At 54.0% G+C, this 24,923-nt stretch overlaps 1 long non-coding RNA gene across 1 annotated transcript in view; it reads right to left on the reverse strand.

Annotated features, from left to right (window-relative positions):
• LOC116879954 overlaps positions 1-24,522 on the reverse strand; it is a 28,791-nt gene extending 4,269 nt beyond the window's left edge. The window contains exon 1 of the long non-coding RNA XR_004385140.1: positions 24,429-24,522. This is a non-coding gene — a long non-coding RNA (uncharacterized LOC116879954). The remainder of the gene's footprint in view (positions 1-24,428) is intronic.
• Between the last annotated feature and the right edge of the window lie 401 nt (positions 24,523-24,923).

Raw genomic sequence — 24,923 nt, forward strand, 5'->3', positions numbered from 1 at the left:
AGATTTCTGTTGTAAGTCCACTTTATAAATTAATATATCGAAATGAAAGGCCTAAGCTACTCTGTTGATCGAACTCTTCTGGCTCCACAGAAAAATCTCACTGCCTCTAAATCAGGACTTCTCAATTTTTTGTTTGTTTAAGAATCATCCTCCCAGAAAGCCTCATTAGACAGTTTTATCCCCCGACTGCCCCCTTTCCATGAAATTTTAATACCCCAAATATATTGCACATCTGTTTGTGTACTGGGGCCCTTTGAAGGGTGACAAATCATTGTAATAGCTCAGGGTTTTTTTTCACCCCACCCAAGAACCAATTTCAGCCCTGCCTTGAGCATGTACGGCCCACATGATTGCAAATTCTGAGTGAGTGAGGTTTGAACGAAGCTGTTTTGAAGTATCAGGAGATCCACTCTGCCCGTTGCATTGTCCCGCCACCACAGTCAAGCTGAGCTCGAGGACCCAGAAGGGAGACCCCTCAGAGTCTGCTGGGCGGCCACCTCACCACCTGCTGACCACGGCCCCTCTGCCCACCGCCTTCCCCCTGCAGCTCTGTTGTGGCCCCTGCCTGGCCCTGGGGCCCCTGGGGCCAGGGCTCAGCCTGGAAGGGGGTGCAGCATGCTGGGAAGGGACTCAGAGACACCCAGCCCAGCAGTTCCAGTCCTGGGGTGCATGGAGGGAAAACTCGAGGGATTCCCCTACAACCCCCTGCTCAATCTTATAAACATGTAAGTATGGGCATTGTCCCTGGGAAAGTTCCCTGCAGCTTTCATAAAGGTCTCTCCTAAACGGGCAAGAGATGGGTCTTACCAAAGCTACCCTCCTCGCCTGGGCTCGCTGTGGCTCTCTCCAGCACCACCCCTCCCTCACCGCAGCTCTCCCGTCCATGTCCCCGAACATGACCCACATGGAAGCCACAGCCCTCTTTTTCTAAAACAACCAGGCCTCTTCTTCCTTGCTTAAAAGCCACTGAGATGGCTTCTTATCACACCTGCAGTAAAACCCAAACTCCTCATAAGACCTACAAGGCTCAGCGTCGTCGCCCACCACCACCACACGCCATGCACTAGCAACAAAGGCCTGCTGTCCGTGGCTCAGGCCTCGGCTGCATAAGCGATGGCCTCTCGGGGGTGCTGTCTCCTGCCTTCCCCCTACCTCCACCTCTACCTCAGGTCTGGCTCCCTTTATGCAAGACCTCTGCTGACTGTCCCACATAAGCAGCCCCCCCACCCCACCACCCTCACATCTGCTGTTTGACCCCTCCTCAGAGCCCCCAGCAGCACGCAAGATCGCTCTTGCCGGTTTGCTTGTCTGCGGCTACTGGTCTCTCCCCTCCACGGGAATGCGAATCCCAAGAGGCCAGAGGCCAGGGGCGCCTTGAACACAGCCTGGCATCTCACATGTACTCACGAACACTTCTGGAAGGAATAAGTGAAGACCGCCGCCTCATTTCATGGGTGAGGACACCAAGGTTGCCAGATGCCAGACTGAGGGGGTCTCCCCGCTGCATGTCCCACCTCCCTGCCCCCACCCGAGACTCACTCCCAACCCCTCAGTCTCTAGAAGACGAGGACTCCCGCTCTGGCTCAGCTCTCCATCCTCTCCAGGACACAAGCCTAGAGTCTCAGTGATGGTGGTGGAGGGGAGTGCTTCTTGGTGTTTTTGATGGTGGGGATATATATATATATATTATACCATTTACCTCGTGGAGCATTTTTAAGTGTACAGGTGATCACTCACACTGTCATGCACGCAGCACCACTGTCCGTCTTCAGGACTTTCTCATTTTCCCAAACTGGAACTCTGTTCCCACGAAACGCTAACTCCCCACCCCCCTCTAGCCCCCAGTCCCTGGCACCCGCCGTTCTGCTCTCTGTTCCTGTGAATGTGATGATTCTAGGGCCCCCGTCTAAGGAAATCGTTCAGAGTTTGTCTTTTGGTGACTGGCTTATTTCACTCAGCGAATGTCCCCGATTCATACCCACTGTGGCATTTGCAGAATTTCCTTCCTTTTTAAGGCTGAATAATATTCTGTTGTAGGTATTTACTATATTTGGCTTTTCCATTCATTTGTCAGTGAACTTGAGTTGTTTCTGCCCTCCTTGTTGGCTGTGGCTGCTCCGAACATGGATGTTCAGTTATCTATTTGCGTCCCTGCTCTCAGTTCTTTTGGGTAGATACCCAGAAGTGGAATTACTAGATCATATGGTAGTTCTATTTTTAATTTTTTGAGGAACTGCCATTCTGTTTTCCACAGCGGCTGCACCATTTTACATTCCCACCAATGGCGCCCAAGGGCATCTTCTTGTTTTTTGCTCTTTGTGTGTTTTGGTTTTGCTTCTACGTTTTGATGGTGAGAGGAAGGGGAAAGGGGCAGCTGAGGCCTGTGACCCCAAAACTCAGCTCAGTGTGTCAAACCATGTCTCCATTCACCTTCCTCTTGCCAGACCTCCTATCCCCGAATCCCAAGCCCACACCTGTGGGGCCGAACGGTCTGGCTGGCTTCCAGATGAGAAGTGGACCGCAGCGCAGGGCCCCAGTCCTCCGGAGCACTCACTCAGGGCGAACGAAGCCAGAGTGAAAAACACATCCTGTCAGGTCTTAGGAATTCATTGACAGTCACTAGGCTGAAGCCTATTGTTTACTAGCGGTGAGTGTACACGTGTGTGTGGGAGGGGGAGGAGGGGAGGGGGGTTGGGAGCGGGACAGCGCTGGGGCACGGGCTTGTTGTCCCTTCCTCCCTCCTAGGCCAACAATAATCGAATTCTGGCGACCAGAGTCAAAAATATTCAAGCCTGCAGGGCATAGAAGAAACATTTACTATGTTTAGATTCAAGTACCTCCTACGTTCACTTGTAGCCAAAACAGGATTTGGGTGTTCGAAGAGCAGCGGCTTTCGAATTTAGGTAACATACGAATGCCCTGGAAGATTTGTTGAAAACAGATTATTGAGCCTCCCCTTCAAGGTTTCTAAGTCAGTGGGTCTGAGGTGGGGCTTGAGAATTTCTAGCATGTTCCTAAGCTGATGCTGGTGTGGCTGGCCCATGGAGCACACTCTGCATTCTAGAAGGTCTGGGTTTTGGCTCCTGGCAAGTGGCAGGATAGGCACCCAGAAAACACAGGTTCCCAACCTGGGGAGCAGAGGTGGCTGGAGGGGAAACCGAAGCCCCAGCAGGACCTTGCGGGCAGAACCAGGAGATGGCCCGTGCGAGGTCAACAGCCTGATTCAGTCTCTCAAGAAGCAGTGACTAGATCTGCCAGGATATCAGCCCTCGTATTTGCAAAATCTTTTGCAGAGCATTTCACACCTGCCCCCGCCCCCGTCTTCGCAACGGCCCTGTTATTTCCCCGCTTTGAGGGACGAGGCAACTGAGGCCCAGAGAGATGGAGTGGCCTACCCAAGGGTCCAGCTCTCCTGTGTTTCTCCCGCCCTCAGGAGGCCTCCAATCTCACAGGACAGGAGCAGCACATGCACAAATTGCTACACCTGACAACAGGGTAGGGTATGGCGGTGCCATAAGCATCCCTCACGCTCACATTTAATGTTGGTTTGTTCTTTTCACTCCACACACACCCTCTGGGGGACAGCATCCCTCTGTCCTGCCAGGTGGATGGCAGACATCACCGGTGTCCTCCTGCCTCACTGGCCAGGCTCAGTGAGACCCACACCACTTCCATCATTTCTGCACGAATCTGCTCTTGGAAGGGGCATCCCTACCTCTCCAGTTGAAGGGCCTTCTGCTTCTTTCCTTATTTTCATCCAAGGCCTCCAGTTAACTACCCTGTTCTACCATTTTCAACTCCTAAATATTTCCCACATCACTCTCTTCCTCTTTAGTTTCCTCACCAGTGCCCTAGACTGGCTTGGTCAAGACATCATCCCCAGAATCAGCTCAGTGGCCTCCTATCGGATTTCTTGGCTCCACCTTACCCCCATAAAGCCATCCACTAAAATACAAATCTAACATAACCGTTCCTACTTCAGATCCTTCAATGGTTCTCCAATCTTCCTTCCTTCCATCAAGTCATCCGTCCGTTCACGTATCCGTTCATGCAACAGAAACTTACTGAGCAACTATTGTATGGGAGCCACTGCGCCAGACACTGTCACTCAGTGTAACTCAAGCTGCGTTTACTCTCATGGGACGGTGAAGAAGACAAGCGAAACCAGCTCCTAAGGAGAGCACAGGATTTTAAGGGAGTTCGTAGGAGGTAACCCGGCCCAGCCCAAAAAGCTTTCCTGAGCAGTAAGTCAGGCTAAGACAGAAGAAGGGGGGAAGGGCTGCCCCAGCAGAGGGAAGTTTCTGTCTGTGGAAACAATGTGTGCAACAGGCCAAATCTGAGAGATAATGGGCACTTCTGGGGAACTGAGAGTAGCCTGGCATGATGGGGTCTAGGTATGAGGAAGTGTGGCCAGAGAGGAGAAAAGAAGAAGCTGTAGCCACTGACAAGGGAGGTGGATAAATCGGAACCAGCGGCAAATCTGAGATGTTCCTCAGTGCTGGGTCCTTATGAGCTCTCAGAAATTATTTGGTAGATGGATGGAGAGGTACAGAGGTACATGAGTGGGTGGGTTGAGTGGGTGGGTAGATGGAGGGGCAGGTAGATGAGGACTTGAATGTAGGAGGGTAGATGGACAGATGGGTAAGCGAATGGGTAGAGAGATGGAGGAACGGGGGGGTGGATGGGTAGACGGATGTGTAAACACCTAGATGGGTGCTAGGTAGATGGATAGATGGGTGGGTTAATGGGTAGAGAGGTGAATGAATGGGTGAGTGGATGGGTAGATGGGTTTGAGGTTGGGTGCTGGGACAGTAGGGATGTCATTCATAGAAAGGGAAAAGGAAGAAGGAAGATTTACTGTGGCCTTCACTCCAGCAGCCGGGAATCTACCCAAGGCTCCAGAGCTGGTCCGAGGCGGAAGTTTTCTCACCCGGGTCTAATCCCAGCCAGCCGCCCCTTCTACTGGTTCCTGATGACATGTACCCTCAGATGGCAACTACGCCTTGCCAGGAGTGACTTTCTCTACCTGGCCTCTATAGGAAACTCGCTCCTCAAAAATCAAGTGGGTGCAAAAGTAATCTGTAAATGGAAGAACGCAGACAGAGTGGCAGAACCAAGCCACGTCAGCGGAGAGCCCTCCACCTGCCAGTAACATTCCCCTACACTCGTTCTCTTTCAACACCACTCTTATCAGTGCTCATTTTACAGACCAAAAAACTGAGGCTCAGAGAGAGGAACCGACCCGCTCCAGATTCCACAGTCACAATGTGGCAGGCAGGTTTTGAACTCAGATCGGCCCACACTTTCTTCTGCGTCACGTTCTCTTTCTCTCCATCACATTATCACTGAGCAGTCACCCCCCACCTCCAGGCCTCCCAGAGCCCCAGTCCTCAGATGCCACCAGGAAGGCCCCCAGGCTTAGTCCTGGGCTAGCTCCCTGCACCTGGCAGGTGCTCTACCAGGCCAACTGTTTCCTCAGCAGCCTGTGAGGAAAGCCCATGGTGTGCCCAGTCCGTGGTTGCCCAAGGGGTGGAGGTCGGGGCAAAGAACCAACACAAGGAGCCCCTGCGTCGACCTCGAATGCTTCATCACGCAGCTAGGAAACCGAGAGACTCCACACAAAACAACCCAACACCTCGAGGCAAATCTTTACACAAATGCCCATCGGCAGGGAGGTCTCCGAGGACTTTAACGACCATGAGAAATGAGCCCTGAGAGGAAGGAAGCACCTCTTTGAGGCAAACTCAGAGTCTCCTACACATTCCCAGTCAGAAGGCGGAGGGGCTTGACGCTGGCCTTGATCTGATGCCTAAACAGTGATCTAATCTTCGCCTCTCTTCCGTGAGCTGCACACAGGCACGCACGCAGTTACTCATGGAGCCCCGAGCCCACGGAGTGGGGAGTTTCCGGCAAGCCCAGCTTCCCTTCCCTTCAGCCGTCAAACCTCTACATGCTTTTGGAGGCTGATATTTCCCTCCAGGGCAAAAGTAGAAAATCAGCCCGCAGTCTTCCTTGGTCCCATCTGGCTCCCAAATATCCTCACTTCAGCACCACCAACGAGGAGACAATGTTGTTTCTAAAGCCCTCGCAACTATTTCGAAGTTTGGTCCCATTGGGGCTCCAGCGGTCTCTCTAAGGCGGGTGAGGCTGGTACCACTATCCCTTTCCCAGAACCTGAAGCCCAGAGAGCCTAACCCAGTGGCTCAAGTTCAGACAGTAAGTCAGGTGGATCTGAATCCAGAACCCAGCATCACGGCATGAATTTGCTGCCTTTTAAGCTCTTTCGACCACAAGCCACAGCAAGAACACACTTGACATTGTAACCAAACCCGCACAGACGTTATACACATGCATACTGAGAAACAAACTTCCCCAAAGCAATACTTACCCTACTGCTTGTCACGCGCTCTGATCATTTCTATTTCATTTTTGAAATGCAGGTCGTTAGCTACTAAATTGATTTCTTGACCCACTAATGAGTCACCATCTTCAGTCTGGAAACAGTCTGGAAACAGCTGGGCTGATCCCCCGCCTTGCTCGGCCTCCAGACCCCAGGAAGGCGATGACAATCTCTGCCACCAGGTGAGGAGCAGGCAGGGAGCAGAGGCGAAGGGGGAATCTGGCTTTTCTCTGACTGTCCAGCCAGGCTGAGCTCTGCCCTCAAACCTCAAACAGCCGGGCTCCCTCCAGCTGCTCCGGAGAAGCCTGGAGGAGGAGACCGGACCCACTTTGCTGGGCCCGGTGGACGCCCCAAGCCGGCCACCCTGCACCCAGGACCCGAGCTTCCCCTCCGGAGATTTTCCACAGACCACACCTCCCCAGCTCGGTCTAGAAAATCCCAGCTGGAGGCTGCCCATTCCTGAGCTGAGGCAGAATCATGTGAACTCCGATCTGGTATCAGGCTGGGCGGTTGCCGAGAAACACTCCCCAGCCAAGGATGAGAGCAGGGGACTGCATCCTTGCATCCTCGGAATGCTTGTTACACACCCCAAGGTGGGCAGGGAGAAACCTTGCCAGGGCTGTTCAAGCTGCACTTAGGGGCAGGGGGCCTGGGGATGCCGGGAGAAGCCAAGGGCACTTATTCTACCCATCAAACCTTGAGCACCTTCAATACCAGGAATGGGGGTGCAGGAGGTTGGACCCCTGCCCCAGGGGTCCTTGCTTGAGCCATTCAGACAAGCCAGGGCTCCGGCAACTAGAATGTACTGTGGACATGGGCAAGGACAATGGGATAACGGCCAAGGACAGGGGAGCATGGCTATTTCTGCTCCCATTCCCTGCCTGTCACCCTTCAGCTGCTCACAAAGAGCATCTGGGTCAGTGGGTCACAACTCACCTAAGAAAAAACCTGGGGAGCTGATAAAAATGAATGCCAGCCCCCATGCCCTACCTCGGATGGATGAAGTCATCGTTCCTGGAAGGGAGGCGTGAGCACCAGGGTTTTTCAAAACGTCTCTGGACAACCCCAGCTGGCAGCCAGGTGCAGCCATGCTGATGGGGTGGAAGTGAGTTGGGTCCTGTTTTGTGGACCAACAGAGCCAGGGCGGCACAGGAAGTTTCTGGGTGCTGAAGAAGGCAAACGGCAGTGTTGTAAACCCCGAGCAGGGGGCCGGCCCAGGGCTCTGGCTTCACGGGGGCCTTGCATCTCTCAGGAGCATTTATTAAACTTCCTCAGTGCAGCGGGATTGAAAGAACCCCGGGAGGTGACCCAGGTCAGGCTCCTCATTTTACAAACGGGGAAACTCGGGCACATAGGGGCCAAGGCTCTAGACCAGGGCCTTACGCTAAACGAGAGAGCTGCTGGCTTCAGGCGCCGTGCTGGGTCGGGAGAGCCTCCTTCCCTTTGACGTGATCTCCTTGGAAGCTGCTGGTCGGATACATGGCTGGAGCCAGAAAGCCAACATCCACCATGCCTTGGGGCCATTGAGAAAGTGCATTCTCTCTGTCCCATCGGGTGATCTGTGGGACTCATCCTCTCCAGAGGACGAATTGCTGTGACAGTCTCTTGGGGGGGTGGTGCTATATTGGTAGGAGAGTCAGAAAAAAAATCCCCTCCTGTGGGGCTTGGGCCCTCCAAGTAAATGCTTCTGTGCCAGCTGCTGCTAAAGGCTGCATCTCATGAGAGAGGGGTGGAGCAGGTTAGACCCAGAGGTTTTTCCCGAGCCATGGAAGTATGGCTGGCATTCCCCCATGTCACAGGAGGAGCGGGTGGGCAAGGGGAGCATGGTGAACTTAGTGGTGAATGCCGGGCCCCCGGCGGACACACAGGCTGGGGAGAACGCCTCTGTCTCTCTCTATAGGCCTGCCCTGCCTAACCAGACAAACCCAGACAGACTGTCTGTACCTGCGGGAGCCACAGATGCCACTGCCTCCCTTCCCCCACCCCAGGACCCCCAGAAGAGCTGCCTCCAGGCTGCCCAGCCCCCTCTGCAAGCCATAGACACCATATTTTACCTGGAGTGGGGAACCTTCCTCTCTCGAGGGCCAGAGATCCCCTCTTCCTCCCCAGTGGGCCCTCAGGACTGTAGGTGCAGGGGTGATGCTTACTTTAGTTTAACTCAAATCAGCTGAGCCCACATCCTCTGAGACACCCACTCAGGAAGAGAAAATGGAGCCCGTGCTGTGTTCTATTTTGGTGCCACGATTTCGTCTTTAACCTAAAACAGGAAAGAACGACTAGAAAGTGTGATGACGCCACGTCTTGAGCAGTGGCCTGAGGGGTCCTAGGGACCCCATCACTTCAACTCCCCTAAACCTCACTCAGTAAACCTACAACTAAGTGCAAAGTAATGTGTTTGTAATAAAAACACAGCCTCCAGAGAAGCCCTTGGCCTACCTGCCCCCATTCATACTTCTGTCCTTACACCCAAAGTGACAGTATCTTGGAGCGGCCGTCGAGCAGAGGGGGGAGTTTAGTGAAGGGCAAGGGCGCCTGAGCTCCATGGGGTACGGTGACCTCCCAGGGGTTGCCAGGGTACACCTCTGTGGCTCCCTCCATCCTAGAAAGACCTAGGGCCTAAACTGCGCCAGGCCTGCCACCTATAATCACGGTCTCCTGCTCTCAGCCCTCGGTGACAGCAGTCAGGAAGCATTGTAGGTCCCCACGAGAATGGCAAACCCAGAAGGTCGGACTGAGCCCTGGGCATCCCTGTCTGCCCCCAACATAAACATCTCCTCCAAGAACCTTCACTCTGGAGGGCTGGTGGACTTTTCCGAGCCACTCTGGAGCCTATGATTTTGAGGGCAATAGCACCGTAAGCCGTAAGGCTCTTGGGCACTCACTGGCCCCTAGAAGTCCAGGCAATTTGAGAATCACCATAGGGAGGGCCGTGGAGTCTGCTCTGAGCTGGTAGCACGTGGCAGCAAGCCCGGGGCAAGAGGTGAAGGTCAAGAGCGGAGGCTCTGGGACAGACCGCACAGCCTCAATCCCCTGCTGCCACTGTCCAGCTTTGACAGTGACCTTGAGAAACCTCAGACCTTGCTGACCGATGGTGTTCTGTGAGAACCAAAGAAGATGAGGTCCAGCAAACACCTGGCACCTAGAAGATCCTTAGATGTTAGTCAGGATACAGTGATGATGGGCCTGGTGATGATGGTGGAAACAAGGATAGGAGGTCCTGCCCCATGATCTGATTCACCCTGGGAGGAGTGAAGGGTGGGCAGGCCAGCTTGGTGAGGTGTTTGTTACAGTGCACTACCTGGTTCCCTTGGCTACTCTACCAATCTGGGGCTAGTTGGAGGAAAGGCCTTGGAGGCTCCCTGAGGGCTCAGACAAGTACAAGTGTCTTGTCGTGAGCCATCTGCTATTTGACTGCAGGACCTTTGTTGACTTGGGTCTTGAAGGCTGGACTTGGCCTTCCCCAGGCCTTCTACTTTCCCACAGGCTTACATCAGAGGAGCTGATGCAAGGTGCAATATTGTTGCATTTAAAGGTGGCCAGGTGTGAGGTTAAGATGGCTTCAAGGACCAAAAAAAAGAACCAGTAGGGAACCTCCCAGAGTGCCTGGCACCATAGCCCTGGTAGGGTCAGGGAAGAGCATCAAGGAGCACGGTCATTGCCAGTTGGGGAGCATGTGCTTTCAGATGCTTCCTGTTATAACTTTTGCATCAGTCCTGTGTGGTGGGTTTATCCCTGTCTTCTAGCTGGGGCAACGGAGACTCAAGAGTGCCAGCAGCTGGCCCGGGGCCCCAACACTAGGGAAGAGCAGAGCTGTCTGACCCCAAAGACTCTGGATCACTGTATGAGTTTCTTGTTGCTGCTGGAACAAATCCCTACCCACTTAGTAGCTAAGACAACACAAATTTCTTGTCTTACAGTCTAGTGGTCAGAAGTCTGACATAGTTTCCCTGGGATGAAATCAAAGTATTGGCAGCCCTGCGTTCCTTCTTGAAGCTCTAGGGGGAAATCCCTTCCCTTGTCTTTTCCAGCTTCTAGAGGCTTCTGGCATTCCTTGGCTTTCAGCCCCCTTTCAGCTTCCAAGACAGCAGGGATGGGTTGAGCCTGTCTCTAGCTGTTTACTCTGGCCTCTGCTCCCAGCCTCATACCTCCTTCTTGACTCTGACCCTGCTTCCCCCCTCCTCCACTTCTAACAATCTTTGTGATGGTACTGGTCCTGCCTGGGTAATCCAGGACATGTTTCCTTCTTTAAGGGTCAGCTAATTAGCAAGCTTGATTCTACCTGCTCCCTTAATTTCCCTTTGCCACGTAAGGTAACATATTCACGGGCTGCAGGGGCTACGAACTGGACATCATTTGGAGGGAGGGTCATTATTCTGCCGACCATGCCTCCACATTGCCCTTATTAAAAACCCTACAGAGCAGTGCTTCACAAATGTTGGTGTGAATCTCCCAGGAATCTCGTTTACATGCAGAATCTGTTTTGGTAGGTCTGGGGTGAGGCTTGAGCACATCTAACAAGCTCCCAGGCCCCTGAGTCAGGCCTGCCTTTCCCTCTTTTGTAGCCCCACAGTGCCTGGTACCATGCTGCCCAAGGGGCTGGCTCTAATAAATGCTTGATAACTGGGGGGGGGGGCGCAGCTGGGGTGAGGGGCTCGGGGGTGGAGGAGGTAAGGAAGGAAACAAAGACCTGGGCATTTTCCCCCATACCCACCCTGAATTCAGGACCAAGAAGGGAGCGTGATGTAACGAAAGCCATGTGCCCAATCCGTAGAGCCACCTGGAGAGGCGTGGGGAGTTAGGATAGAGCCTCTGGGCAGGGGGGTGGGCTTGGAGCTGTGACCCCACAGTGGAGGGCGGGCAAGATGGGCAGAAGGTGGCTAAAGTGTGAAGGAAATGAGGAGGCCCCATCAGCCCTTGCTCTGAGGCCCAGCCCATGGCCAACCACTTCCTGACCTCTTTTTCCGACTCTTCAAGGCCAAATGCCTGCTCTGGTCTTCAAGGCAGCAGCTCCCAGAAGAACTTTAGGAAGCCCACCTCAGTATCCTGGGCCTGCTCTGGATTCCCTCAAAAAGAATCACTTCAGGATGAGGTCCAAGAGTCTGGCCTTGGAGCAATTCCTTCGGGATTGTCTGACACATGCCGAAATCTGAGAACCGGAGCTTATTCAAGGCTCAGTTCAAATGCCACTTCTTCCACACAGCCCTCCTTGGGTTCTTTTTGTCTTGCCTTGGCCAACTCGAGACTTCTGAAAGATGAGGTCTGGGTGTTCCACTGCCTTGACTGCCAGGGAGCTGGGACCAGGGCTCCTCCTACAGAGAGAAGGCGGCTGGCGAGTTCCGAACGACCATCCGGCGGTGGACAAGGGGACGCCGGGGGTGGGGGGACGATTCTTACATATTTGGAGTTACTGCTATGTGCCAGACACTGCACATCCCAGAGTGTGCTTTGGTGATGCCTCACAGCAGCCCTGTAAGGTAAATATTATTATCCTGGCCTTACCACCGAAGGGACCAAGGTCACAGAGCTGGCTCATGGTAGGGCCGGGGTTCAAGTCAAGTCTAAATTAACTATATTTCAAAGATTAACAAGGCAATGAGTGGGCATTTGTATGAATATTTGCTCATGCCCCTCTCCCCTTCTAGACAGTAAGCCCCAGGAGGAAGGAGGAGCGGGGTCTGTTTTGTTCTCTCCCAGGGAGAGGTGGGTCAGCCCCAAATAAACACATGACACAAAAGTGTCGAATGTGTGAATGAATACATGCATCTCAAATCCACTTCTTCCTTCAGCCCAGTGTGGCTGAAACTGAAGTCAGGAGATGACGGACTGTGCCAGACAGTCAGGCTCTGGGATGAGGCAACAGGAAAGAGGGTTGGTTTTGACTCTGAGGACATGGGTGGGTGGTCGTGCGAAAATACATTACAGTGGAAACCTCTCTCTTTGGAGCGTCTGTGGTCTTTCTGAGAAGGTCTCAGCTGTCTTGGACATCCTTCCTGCTTGGAGCCAAAGCACAAACCACAGTCCTGGAGGTTGCCATAGCTACTCCCGGGGCCTGCTGCCCTCTCCGGCCTCCTGCCTCCCCACCCACGGTGCTCCAACCCATCAGTTAATAACCTAATAATGTAGGACAACAGTCACTCCGAACACCCAGGCAGCAACCCTCTTGGAAAACAAACAGATTTTTCCAGGGAACTGAGAGATACGTCAGTGCTCATTACACTAAGCCCGAGCCACCTGCTAAAATCCACTTTTCTGAATCCAAATTACCTACCCTCTTCCTGGCTTCTCCCTTTTGTTTTAAAGACAAGGGGTTGGCAGAGCTGGGGACTAAAGCCTCCAAGGGTCCAAAGACACAGACACTAGAGAAGCCAATGTTTAAAGGGCCTGTTTCATCAGCCTGGAATCAGGCCCAGAGAGTGATCCTGACCAAAACAGGCTCTGTGATAAGGCCCTCGTTAGGGATATCTGGATCTTTACTGGTCTTCTTTGCAAAGCTGAATGAATTTGTCACCATGGCACCCAGCAGCGGCGGGGAGGGGGGAAGCCAATGCACAGGGAAGGCTTTCAAGTTGGGGTAGATTCAAGATAGTCAGAAATTATGTGATGCCTTTCTCATTGAGAGACAGCCTCGAAGTCCCCTCCCCTTGAATCGTAGTGGGCTCTGTTACTACTGAGGCCAACTCTGAAGAGACTGGAAGCTCCCATCTCCTATCATGTGGGATAGTTGCCCTTAAAACCTGGCCACCATGCTGGGAGGAGGATCAAGCAGCCTCTTGGAGTGGCCCACATTGACAGGAACACAAAGCCTGAAAGACGGTCCCAGATGAAGACCAGGATCACCTGGCTTGTTGCACGAGCGTGTGATCTTGGAAGAAGATGCTTCCGCCCCAGCTGGCCGTATCAGCCGATGCTACAAGGAACAGAGATACACCACCCCACCCCCACAACCCTGCCCAATCACAGAATCCTGTGCTAAAAAGATGAATGCTCTTATTTTAAGCTGCTGTCTTTAAAGTGGTTTGTTTTACAGGAGGCGATAACTAGAATACGAGTTCTAGGTTTTTTTTTTTTTCTTCCCAAAATCAGATGAAGGTTTATCATGGGCTAGATTCATTCATACAGTTATTTTCATTTTTTAAACAACATTGTGAGGTGGATACAATAACAATAATTTTCCCCATGAGCTACTAAGTCTCAGAGAGGGAAGGCATCTTGTTTAAAACCAGTCAACTAGGAAGGACAAAACCCATTTTCCCACTGTTTGTTGTTGGATGAGGCTTCTCTCCTTACAGTGTTCCTGTACCCAGAAGGGTGCGACATAATGGCAATAACAATATTCATACATAATGTTTAGGGGGCACTGCAAGGCTTTCAAGGCAAGGTCTGCAGCTGTGTGATCTCAGGACCACCCTAGGAAGCAGGCTCCACCATCATGCCCATTTGACAGAAAGTAACACTGAGGCTTAAAAAGAGTCTCGGATTGGCCTAAGGTAATAGGGCTAATAAAAGGAAGCGCTGAGATGTGGACTGGAGTCCTCTAGCTCTGGAATGGAGCTCTCAGCTACAGTTGTCCTAGTCTATAGCTTCCACACTGCTCTAGCCCCTACTCCTCTGTTAAGCCTTCTCTTCTTCGGAAGCTTACCTGTGCCTGCAGGCAGGGGGAGCAAGACAATCACATCATCTGACACTTGGGCCATTCTCACATCTCTTTTGTCCTCACCACCGGCCATGCCCATGCGGTGGCCCAGGCTAGTAGTTATTTCTGATTCACAGAGGCCCGGCGCCAGAAAGTGACAGCCTCTGGCTCCAAGTCAGCGCTCCCTCTATTCCTCCTCCTAAATCCCCAAAGTGTCTTCCTCTGCCATTTGGCCACCACGTCACTCTTTTCCAGCTTGAGGACAACCTGAGCCCACCGACTGCCGGGCAGGAGCCCTCGCCAACCCCATCCAGCGTTCCTTCGGCCAGTCGCAGGCAAGCTTGCCCTGAGGCCGACACCTGCCCTTCATCCCTCCACGGTGTGCGGAGAAGGAAAGGAAAACCTGGCGAATCTTTGCGTCACTGTGCTGCCTGCCGAGCTCTGGGAAATGAAGGGGGGTGGTGGGGTGGGGTGGGGGGGGTGGGGGTGGGGGGGTGGTGTGTGTGTGTGTGTGTGTGTGTGTGTGTGTGTGTAATTACCAGGTGGTCACAGAGCCGGCCGAGGGGGTGGCTGCCAAAGCGGGCAGCAACCGCGGACAGACATTCCACCCCAGAGAGGGACCGGGACGCGCCGGCGGCGCTGGGGGGCAGACACTAGGCTGGCCGCAACCGCGTCTGCCCGCTTCCGCTAGGGGCCCGCGGCGCTCATCCCGGGTGCGCCCGCACTTGGCCGCCTCCGCCCGGCCCCGAGCGCACGCGCACACGCCGCCGTTCCCGCGCTGGCCCGCCCCGCCCCGCGCACCCACGCACGCACGCGGTGGCTCCCGCACTTGGTCGGTGCGCCCAGCGCACGTACACGTGGTCCCCAAGGGTCCGCAGCCTCAGCGCGCGCTCGCGGGGCCAGGCCCGGGGAAGGCGCAGAACTGGCTGCCCGTGCCTGGCACCGGGCCGCTCTCCGCAAGCGGTTTCCTGGGGCGCCAGGGACTCTGCGACCGACTGTGGCGAGGGGAAGAGGTCTGGCTCAGGGGAACACGTACCTGCGCGCTGAAGGGCCTGGGGTGCCGGTCGCAGTTACCCCGCGCGCCTTGTCCGCGCCCCCTCCTAGGGCCAGCGCGCAGCACGCAGGGTGGGCACTGCGTCCTCTGGTTGCGGGCAGAGGCGGTCTGGGTACGCCGGCGGGTCCATTTCCTGGCCGGGCTCTCCTCCTCCTGGTGTCCCGATTGATTTCTCCCATCCTCTCTCCTCTTCCCCTCCTTGCCCCTCCCCCCCACCACGTCGGGCACACCAAGCCCTTGCAGGTCCTTTCCCTGCCCTTCATGACCACAGGCCCCAGGCTAGGCGCCTGCCAGAAAAAACCACAGTCGCTCAGACCTGTCCTAGAGGTACAGCCCTCCCCACCCCCGCTACCATTGTGTCCCCGGCACAGGCTCTGGAGCGCCTGAGTGTGGGTTCAGACGGGCCTTGCTTGCAAAAGGACAAGGGTCCTTCTTAGCCACATCCCTAGGTCAACAGGAAGCACCTTTCTGTACTTTTCAAGTCCTTATCCACAGCGCGGGCACCTGGTAGCCACTCAGTAAATGCAGTCTGTAGCGGCTGCCCTGAGCCTCTAGCTCAGCCCCAGTGGCCCAGCCTGGGAGTCTGCCCTTAGGTTTTCTGCCTCCTGGATCCCTGCCCTGGTGCTTCCTGGCCCGAGTATGCCTGAGTCATGGGTGGCCAGGCACAACACAGAGGACCTCCTGCTGGTTTTGTTGAGTATTCAAGGAGGTGTTAGAGCTGGTCTGCCTGCCCTCTGCCCCACAATCTCCCAGAGAACAGCAATAACCATAGCCAGGGCTTGCGCTGTGGAGCACGTAGTGTGTGCCAGGCACCATGCCAAGCACTTAGAGGTACGGAACACAACTGATCCTCGCCCCTCTCTTAGGTACGTGCTGTTATCATCACCATTTTGCACATAGGGGGATGAGGCACACAGAGGTCAAGTAATGAGCCCAAGGCCACGCAGGTGGTGAGTGGAGGCACTGAGATTCAAACCCAGGCAGGTGAGTCCAGAGCCAGTATCCTACCCAGTCTAGCTACCCTCAGCTGTTCCTCCAGCATCTCTTCTCTTTCACACTTGCAGATCTTAACTCTGTGTCTCCTGTCCTCATCTCTGGAACTCCAGCCCCAGTTTTTAGACCCAAAAATCCCTTTCCCTATCAAGCCTTCTTGGCTCTCCCAGGCAATTTGTGCTATGCTCTCTTGGCTCCCTTTCCAGCATCTTTTGCACCTTCCACTGGGGTCACTGGCACCCAGTGGTCTCTGCGCAGGACACTCACTCCCGGCCTAGCCCCTGGCTCCAAGGAGAGCACCCTATTCCTGTTTGCAGAATGAGTGTCTTGGAGTGTCACCATGGGAGTCTGCAGAATCTCATGCCATCATGGTCATCAGGACTGATGATCAGGTGGCAGGATGGAGGGCAACCAGAGAGCAGGCAGAGAGGTAAAGAGAGAAGTCGACCGACGTCTCACCTTCAGCTAAGCTCTCCGGGTGGCTCAGAGCTGCCTGCTCGGTGAGTCTCTGGAGGGAAATGGACAGTGACAAGAGGGGAGGGGAGAAGCTACCCTGGCTAGGGAGGCAGGGGAAGCAGAGGGAACCCAGTGAGTCTCTGGAGGGAAATGGACAGTGACAAGAGGGGAGGGGAGAAGCTACCCTGGCTAGGGAGGCAGGGGAAGCAGAGGGAACCCAGAACCTCCCAGCAAGCTCTTCTCAGAGGCTGCATGAAACCATTGGCTGGTCCTCATTTTGAAATTCCTCCTCCTTGCAAAATCTTCACAAATGGAGTTTTCTGGATTAACTATGCTTGCCATAAAAATGCACATCTGCTTTTGAAAAATCACCAAGGTGAGAATAGTTGTTAAGAATTTGCCCTCAAAAGCCAGAGTGTCTAGAGTTTGAGCCCCAGCTCTACTACCTACTAGTAGGGCAACCTTGGATAAATCCCTTAACCTCTCTATGCCTAGTTCCTTATGTGGGAAGTGGGGACACTTGTTCAAAAGGGAGTTGAGAGGACTCCGCAATTAAATCAGGACAAGCTCTTAGCTCAACACCCAGCAGATATTAGAGTTCCATAGATGTTCGCTGTTACTGTCCCCCCTACACACACTCTTATATATGGCTCTTAACTTTTGAATGCTTACTGTGTTCCTGGTGCTTATGAATGGTCTCCTCAGGAAACTGAGCTTCAGTGAATTACCTGAGGGCACTCAGTTCTGAGTGTCTGAACCAGGACTTGAACAGAGCCCTAACTAAAGCTGCTTCATGTAGCAGTTATGATCTGCCTCATCCTATCCCCCCAGGAGGCAAGTGGGGTGTTTTAAAGCCCATGGTCAGTTGCCAGATCCAGGATTCTGGCTCCTAAGGGTACATGCTGTGTAGGAAGTTTGTTACAAAGTGAATCCCCTGTGGGCTGCCAGGTGCACAATTCAGGGTGGGGGGTGCGGGGAGGCATACACATTGTAACTTACAAGATGATGGCCCCTTCTCTCCCCGCCTAGTAGTAGGGATCTCCAAACCCAGAACCTTTTACAAGTGTCAATACTCTTCAATGAAAACAAGCTCCATTTGGATTCATGCTTCACTTTTTAAAGACAGAACAGCATGGCACCTATTCTAGTTACTTAAAGATCTGAAATTGGCCAGTGGAAAAGGGCTGGCATCTCTGGCCCTGCTCTCCCTAAGAAGATGCTAGATTTGGAGAAGTGGAGATTCATCAGGCTGCCCACAATGTCCCCTTTTGGCTAGACTTTGCTCTGTTTCTTGGTGTGAAGATGTCTAGTCCTTGGCAGGGGCAGCAAAATTTGTTCTTTTGTAAGTAAAACCTGGCCTTGTAAACAACAAACAGCTCACTAAGTTAAAATGATGCATGCATTGTTTTCCAGAATCTTCCTGGTTCTAGGGGATGGCAAATTATGGCCCATGCTCCTGGAATGCTGATTTGAGACACTGTACTAATAACCATCTTCCTTGCCCACAGCAATCATCTCCCACAATGGGCTGGCCTCCAGAGACGTGGGCAGAATTTCTCCATACCCTGCATAAGTGACGTTTATGTCCATTGCTTCTTTAAGAGCCTCTCCTGAATTTTTGGTCTCAGCGTTTGCATTTTCGCAGTGTCTGGTTAGGGAAGCCCTTGCAGGTGGTCAGAAATGGCAGCAGAGGGGATGGATGAAAGACGGTCGCACCAGGGCCAGAAGTGTGCCGAGGACTTCTTATCAGCCCATCCAGATCCCCTCTCTACCTCTCTCCTTCCTAACTCCATGGATTGGATCGCCCGCGGCCTCCCTTGTCCTCTGGCTTCTGTTGGGTTTGGCCAATGGGAGGCGCCAACTGGGATCAGAGGATGGCAGGAGAGTGGAGAGGAGGGAGTGTTTCTCCCCCTGCCAGGCTGGCTGCCTGCCTTTAGCTAGTGCTGGAGTCCTTGTCCGGCACTACTCTTCCCTCTCCTTCCAGCCTGGGGGAGTGACAACTGCCCTGAGATGCTTGGCTCAGGCTTGTGCACCGTCCTGCCGCGGTTCCCTTAACTCCAACCACACCTCGGAAAAACCGTGCGTGGGTTAACCTCTCCTCGGTCACCCTGCCCGACAGTGCCTCTACTTCCTGCCAAGACCCTGACTGATACACACATGTGGAGACCAGATGTCTCTTCCCTGCAAACTTGCACGAATGGAACAACATGCACACAGTTTAGAATGTGCACAGATTATGTACTTTTAAAAATTACTATTTCTTCCAGTTCGTTCTTCCAGTTAGCACAGCTGGCCAGCCTCAGAGGAAATCTGTCTTTACCCCGGAATAGCAGAATGAGGTCCCTGCTTCCAGCTCCTCGTCATTGTCCTCCCTGCTTAGCTGCGGGGCTCCGCCTCTGGCGGACTCCCCTGCCCTGTGCTTCCTGTGGCCGTGAGCCTCCTAGCTACTCCTTTTGGTGTGTCTGACTTTCCTTTTGAGAAATGCTTGTCACGGTAGAGTCAGGCTCCTCCCTGGACAGTTTCAAGCAGCAAGAAGCTGGCTTTTTTGAGAATTCTCTTTCCTGGCACCAGCCATACTCTGGCAGGTTTGGGCCTGAACTGATTGATCAGACTGACCGGATTAACACAAGGTTGTTTCCGCTCCCACTCAGATAATCCTTGGGCCCTCAGACAGTGTGACTAATGGGGCCACCCGAAGGCAGGAAACTCTGAGGCTGGTGGAGAGGGAGTGCAAGTCCAGAAGAAGTGTGAGTGCACACATCTGGCACGCTGGGGAAACGCTGCTGCGTGCCTGGCTGGACTGCAGACTTCTGGAGGAGGCCTTCAGGCTAGGCTCGCTCTGTCTCAGGCAGTTGGGAGAGGGAGTGGGGGAGCATCGGAATGTCTGGGTTCAAATCCCAAACCTGTTGCTTTGTGGTTGGGGGAGCTCTGGCAAGTTTTCAGGCTCCCTGCAGCCTGCTTTTCCTCCTTTAAAAATGGGGGCAATAATGAAGGTCGGTGTAAGCATGAAATATAAAAGTGCTCTCAAGAAATCTGTTGACATAGAAACCAGGAGCCCAGCCCAGCAGGTGCTAAGAGAGCAGGTTATGGTAGGAAGGCACAAAGGGGGCTTGGCCACTGTCATCGGGTGGGTCAGACCGGGACTGCTCAGCCAGCTTTGACCAGCCTCTGCCTTGGTTCTCTTGCTTATGGAGAATGGATGGAATCCTGGATCTTCATACTGGCTCTGGGACCTCGGAAAGTTACCTGACTGCTCTCTGTCCCCATTGCCTTATTTGTAAAATGGGGATAATAACAGGACCTCACAGGGTTGTTGTAGTCAATGAATTAGTAAGTATAAAACTCTTAGAAATATGCCTGCCCCTCCTGGGTGCTCAGGGGATGTTAGGGCACCCCTCTCCAACCAGTGGCTGTGGAAGGCTTGTGTGTTCCCCTCTGGCTCAAGTATGCAGGCTTCTCCGTGATGGCGAGCTAGGGAAGTGTGGTTTAGTGTCTTTGGTTTGTTTTCTGTGGGGCTCATATGATTGGGGTGTGGCTGTGGGGGCAGGGCAGAGGTTAATTTGACTGGCAGGTGGCATCCAGGAGCTCTTCCAGACTCACCTGCCTCCACCCCACAAAGAGAACCTTTGAAAGCTCCCTGCTGCTCCCTGGGATAGGCTTGGATGCCTCTAATGGGGAGGAGAAAGGGCTGACATGGGAGGGGACTGGCAGAGAATCTGTGACCCAGATGGGGTCTCCCCCAGAAATCTCGGTGACAATTCTCCCTCTGTGTTGGGCTTCAGACCTTGCCTGGTCTCTCCCAGGCTCTGGGCTGGGATCCTGGAGGTGAGAGTGGTGACAGAGTGGCAGTTAGGAGGTGAGGAGGTAAGGAGGATGCACATGGCGGAGCCAGACTGCCTGGGTTCAAATCCTGGCTCTGCCACTTGCCAAGGTATTTAATCTCTCGGTGCCTCTCCTGTACAGTGAGGGTGATAATGATGGCACCCGCCTCAGGGTGTTGGGGAACGTGCTCGGAACAGTCCCTGGTCCAGAGTCAATGTTCAGCAAATGGCAGTTATTATTAATACACCACTGGCCACAGTGCCCTGTGACGAACCGGGACAGCTGTTACGCAGCCTGCATAATGTTCGTCCTCAGAGATGTCCATGTCCCAATCCCCTGGACCTGTGACTGCGTTGCCTTTCATGGCAAAAGGGACTTTGCAGGGGCTGGGTAGCTCAGCTCGGGTCAAGGTCTCATGGGTCATGGGATGGAGACCCCTGTCTGGATCCACGTTCAGCGGCGGGAGGGGGTAGGGGGGCAGGTCTGCTTGAGATGGTCTCCTTCTGTCCCTTCCCCCACTCTCATGAGCGCTCTCTCTCAACTAATTAATTAATTAATTTAAAAGAGAGAGATGCGGCATCTAGGTGTCTCAGTGAGTTTGGCGTCTGACTCTTGGTTTTGGCTCAGGTCATGATCTTGGGGTTCTGGGATTAAGCCCCGTGTCTGCTCAGTGCTCAGGGGAAGCCTGCTTGTCTCTCCCCCTGCTCTCTTTCTCTCTCTCTAATGAATAAATGGGCCTCTCTCTTTTTTCTTAAGGAGACTTTGCAGGTGTGATTCATTTAAGGATCTTGCGACGAGAGTATCCTGGATTTTCCACGGGTGGGAAAGACACAATCAGCAATAGTCAACTTTGAAGATGGGAGCTGGCCACCAGTCAAGAAATGCAGGCAGCTTCTAGAAGCTGAAAAAGGAAACGAGATGGATTCTCTCCTAGAGCCTCCATAAAGGAACTCCACTGTGCTGACAGCTCGAGACCCACTTCTGACCTCCAGAATTGTAAGATTAAATTTGCGTTTTAAGCCACTAAGCTTATAGTGATTGTCACAGCAACGCTAGGGAACTCATACAGTGTCCCGAGCCAACACAGCCACGTCCTTGAAGGGGGAACCACGCTGAGCCACTCCACATTAGATATCAAGCTTCTGTGGTGTCACCCATACTGCTTGTCCCGTGCATGTGTGGGGAACGCACTGTACCATGGAACCGAATGTCCCCTGGGCATAGGCAGTGCCAGGGATCGAAGATTCAACAGCAGGGGTGCTTGGGATGGGCTCAGTGGGTTGAAAAAGGCCTGGAAAAACTGGGCTCTCAAGCAGGGCCTTGAAGGATGGAAGGTGTGGGGTTTGGGCAGGGAGGAGGAAGTGGAGGAGGAAGGAAAAGCATTGCCGGAGGTGGGAGGGGCAGCAAGACCAAAGTCAAGAAGGTCAGTTCAGCTATGCATTCATTATTCATTCACCTGTTCAACCCCTGTGCTCCAGGCCCCGTGGGGACAGACACCTGGATAGTGAAGTGAGTGAGACGGACCTGGTGGTGGTTCTTATGAACTTCTGCTTGGGAGTAGAAGCCAATACCCCATTACAGTGAATCATAATGACCCTTAAAACAGGAGAAGCACAGCTGGCTAAGGAGGCCCATCTGGGTGGGCTTCCTGGAGGAAGTGACCCTTCAGGGATGGATACACTGAAGGCTTGTTCTGCATCACTTCAGGCGTAGTGTGGTGCTCTGAACTCAGTAGGGGCGGACTGATAGAAGTTTGGCCATGTATTTTGTTCTTCCCTATCCATTTCTCTCTTAACCTGTTCTGCACTAGGGAGGAAGTCTCAGCTGGGTGTCCGTATGCCTTTAATTCTTAATTCTTGTTAATCTCCCTTTGTAAGCTAGGGAACTAGCCTTAGGTGTGTTCTGCAGGCAACAGGTGCTAATCTAAGTTTAAAACCAACACTGCTTGGTTTTCCTTGTTTTTATTTGTTCAATTACCTTGCTTTTGTGGCAGAGGATACTGATTTCCTACTTCTCTGAGTGGAACACAATTTCCTTTTAAAAATAAGGGTATTTAAGTGCCCCAGAACCATGAGTGTGTGTGTGGGAAGGTTCTCCCTCCTGTTCTGCAATTGAACACTGGGGTCCAGTTGAAGACCAAGAGGAGCACCCAGGATGTCCCTGAGCAGTGGGCCTGACCGCTCCAGGGCTTCCAGTGCTAATCCGGGTCCCTGGTCCACATCTGCAGGGCTGGGGAGGGAGAGCAGGAACTCAGGGTGAGCCCTGAGAGGCTGAGATTCTCCAAGTGAACTCTCGTGGAGTGGGGTTGGGGCTCCGGAGAGAGGAGCCCAGTGCTCTGTCTGCTGAAGCAGGTGATGCTAATCAGCTCGGTGTGCCTTTTTGGTCAGGAAGAAAAGAAGCCTGGAGAAAGGCAGGAGCCGGCCAGGGGAGACTGAACCCCTGCATGTCCTCTACTTGTCCTGCGGGCTGGTGTGGCTAAGTGGATCTGGAGGACAGGAGCTGAGCTCCCATAGGGCAGTCTGGTGGGGTGGGAGCCAAGGCGCCGTGTCAGGGATCTGGACAACACGGAGACTCCAGGGGTTTTTTGCATGGTGTCCCCGAGGAGCCACCCAGGGGCCATCAGGGCCAGTGCAGGTTGGCCAGAGAAGGGATGACCAACAGTGAGAGGACATCGATAGGGGAAGCCTGCAAAATGGGACACGGTCCTGGCCCCTCCTGCCCCCAATAAAGAGAGGGAGTCAGGCCCTAGAGGAATGAGAAGGAGGGGGCCCTGGTCCCTGTCCTGTCTTCAGAATATAGGTTCTCTTTGTCCTCGGTCAGGTGCCCCAGGGGTCATTCTGGGGTATCAGGGCTTGTCCCTAAGTTACCAAAAAACTGATGGACTCTGCATCAGAAGTTGTGAAGCAGCCTAGAGGAGATCTGAAAATAGTGGCAGCGACAGATTAAGTTTTAAGCTTCTGTTTCCTGAGTAGAGGTTCTGCCATAATACAGTTCCAAAGTAAAATATTCAAGAAAAATATTATGTGTATAATAAAATGGAACTCGAATGACTAAGTTTTTGTAAATGACTTAGCGGGGAAAACTAGGATTGACACAGCAATGACAATACTCTGATTACAGCTATGAATAGAGGATGATGGGCAGGGAGGGCCAGGGTGCCTGATCAAGAGGAGGGCAGTCAGGGTAGCCTTCCTGGAATAGGTGATTTTTAAACTGAAACACGCAAGAGGATGGGGAGGCATCCTGGGAATCCTCCCAGTGACTGGTGTGTGGGTGCTGTGGAAGGGGTCCTGTGAATATTGACGGTAGGGGCTTAAGAATTTCTCATCAGTTCAGGGATAATACTGCCTTAGATTCTCATCCCCTAGGGCAGGAAAGAGAAGCACAGCGGACGTTCTACCAGTTAGAGTGTGATTTGTATGGGTAGGGATCAGCTTCCCCCATCTCGTGTTTCCGCCTGGCAGAGGGCCCATCTCCTGAATGAGTGATAGGGAGTGGAGGGGGCACAGCTGAGGCAGGTGGGAATGCTGACGGAGAAGTACTGTCACCGAAGGAGCAGGCACTCGGGAGATGTCAGTTTGCTCTCTCCGCCTCTGCATCAGGAGAGTCTCCAGCCTGGGACCTGGTCTTTCGACTCTGCCCGCAGTGCTCCTTCCCAGGGCCTTAGCTGCAGTTATGCAGGGTCAGGGCATGTCCCCAGAGGACCCGAATGGTGTTGGACTTTTGGGATCTGCCCCCATCGCAGGGACCCTGGGCAGGGCAGCCCCCTCTGGCCTCCTGCTCCCTCCCCCAAATGCCAGCGTTGTGACACATCCTCTGGGTGGTAGGTCCCTGAGCCCCCAAAGAGCTATGGATGTGGATCTTGGAATGACAGGACCTGCTTCCCAGCCCTTCTCCTCCTCCACTCCCCACAAAGGCCTTTATCCAGAGACTGGATTTTGAATTTTCCGCCGCAGGAGATGTCCGGGAGCCGGTCTTGCCGAAGGGCCAGCGGTCCCCTCGGCCGCCGTCACCCCCGTGCTACCTGCCCCGCTGTCCGGGCCCAAACCCCGGCTGCCCGGGCCACTCACCTCTCTCGGGTTCCCGGCGCAGGAAGCCTGGCGGCGGCTGAGCACGAACCGCGGCGGGCGGGCGGCAGCGGAGGGACGCGCGGTGGCGACGGCGGTGCGGGGACCGTGTGAGGACGGCGGGGGCGGCGGGGACGGGCTGGGGGCGTGGTGCGGGCGGCCCTGCGCAGCGCTGGGCTCCGGCTCGCCCGCCGCCTCGGGAGAGGGTGAGGGGGCGGGGGCTCCTCCAGGGGCCCGGGAGGGAGCGGCTTCCAGAACCATTGCTCCAGAACCGCCGCGCTGCCGGTACCTAGGGGCCCGGGGGGGTTCCTGCCCGCTGTTTATTAGGGGTCTCTTGGGAGAGGGGATGGTGGGGGGCGCAGGTGGCTGGCCTTGCTCGGCCAGATCTCAGACGGACAAGGACTGCCGGGGCCATGTGATCGCCCATAAACTTAACCTCAGTGGGCTGGACGGAAAAGCCAGAACTTGGGAAGGGGAGGACTGGTCTGAGTGCGGCCA

The sequence above is a fragment of the Lontra canadensis genome, unplaced genomic scaffold, assembly GCF_010015895.1.
Source record: "Lontra canadensis isolate GAN:19392208 unplaced genomic scaffold, GSC_riverotter_1.0 scaffold64, whole genome shotgun sequence".
NCBI classification, from domain to species: Eukaryota; Metazoa; Chordata; class Mammalia; order Carnivora; family Mustelidae; genus Lontra; species Lontra canadensis.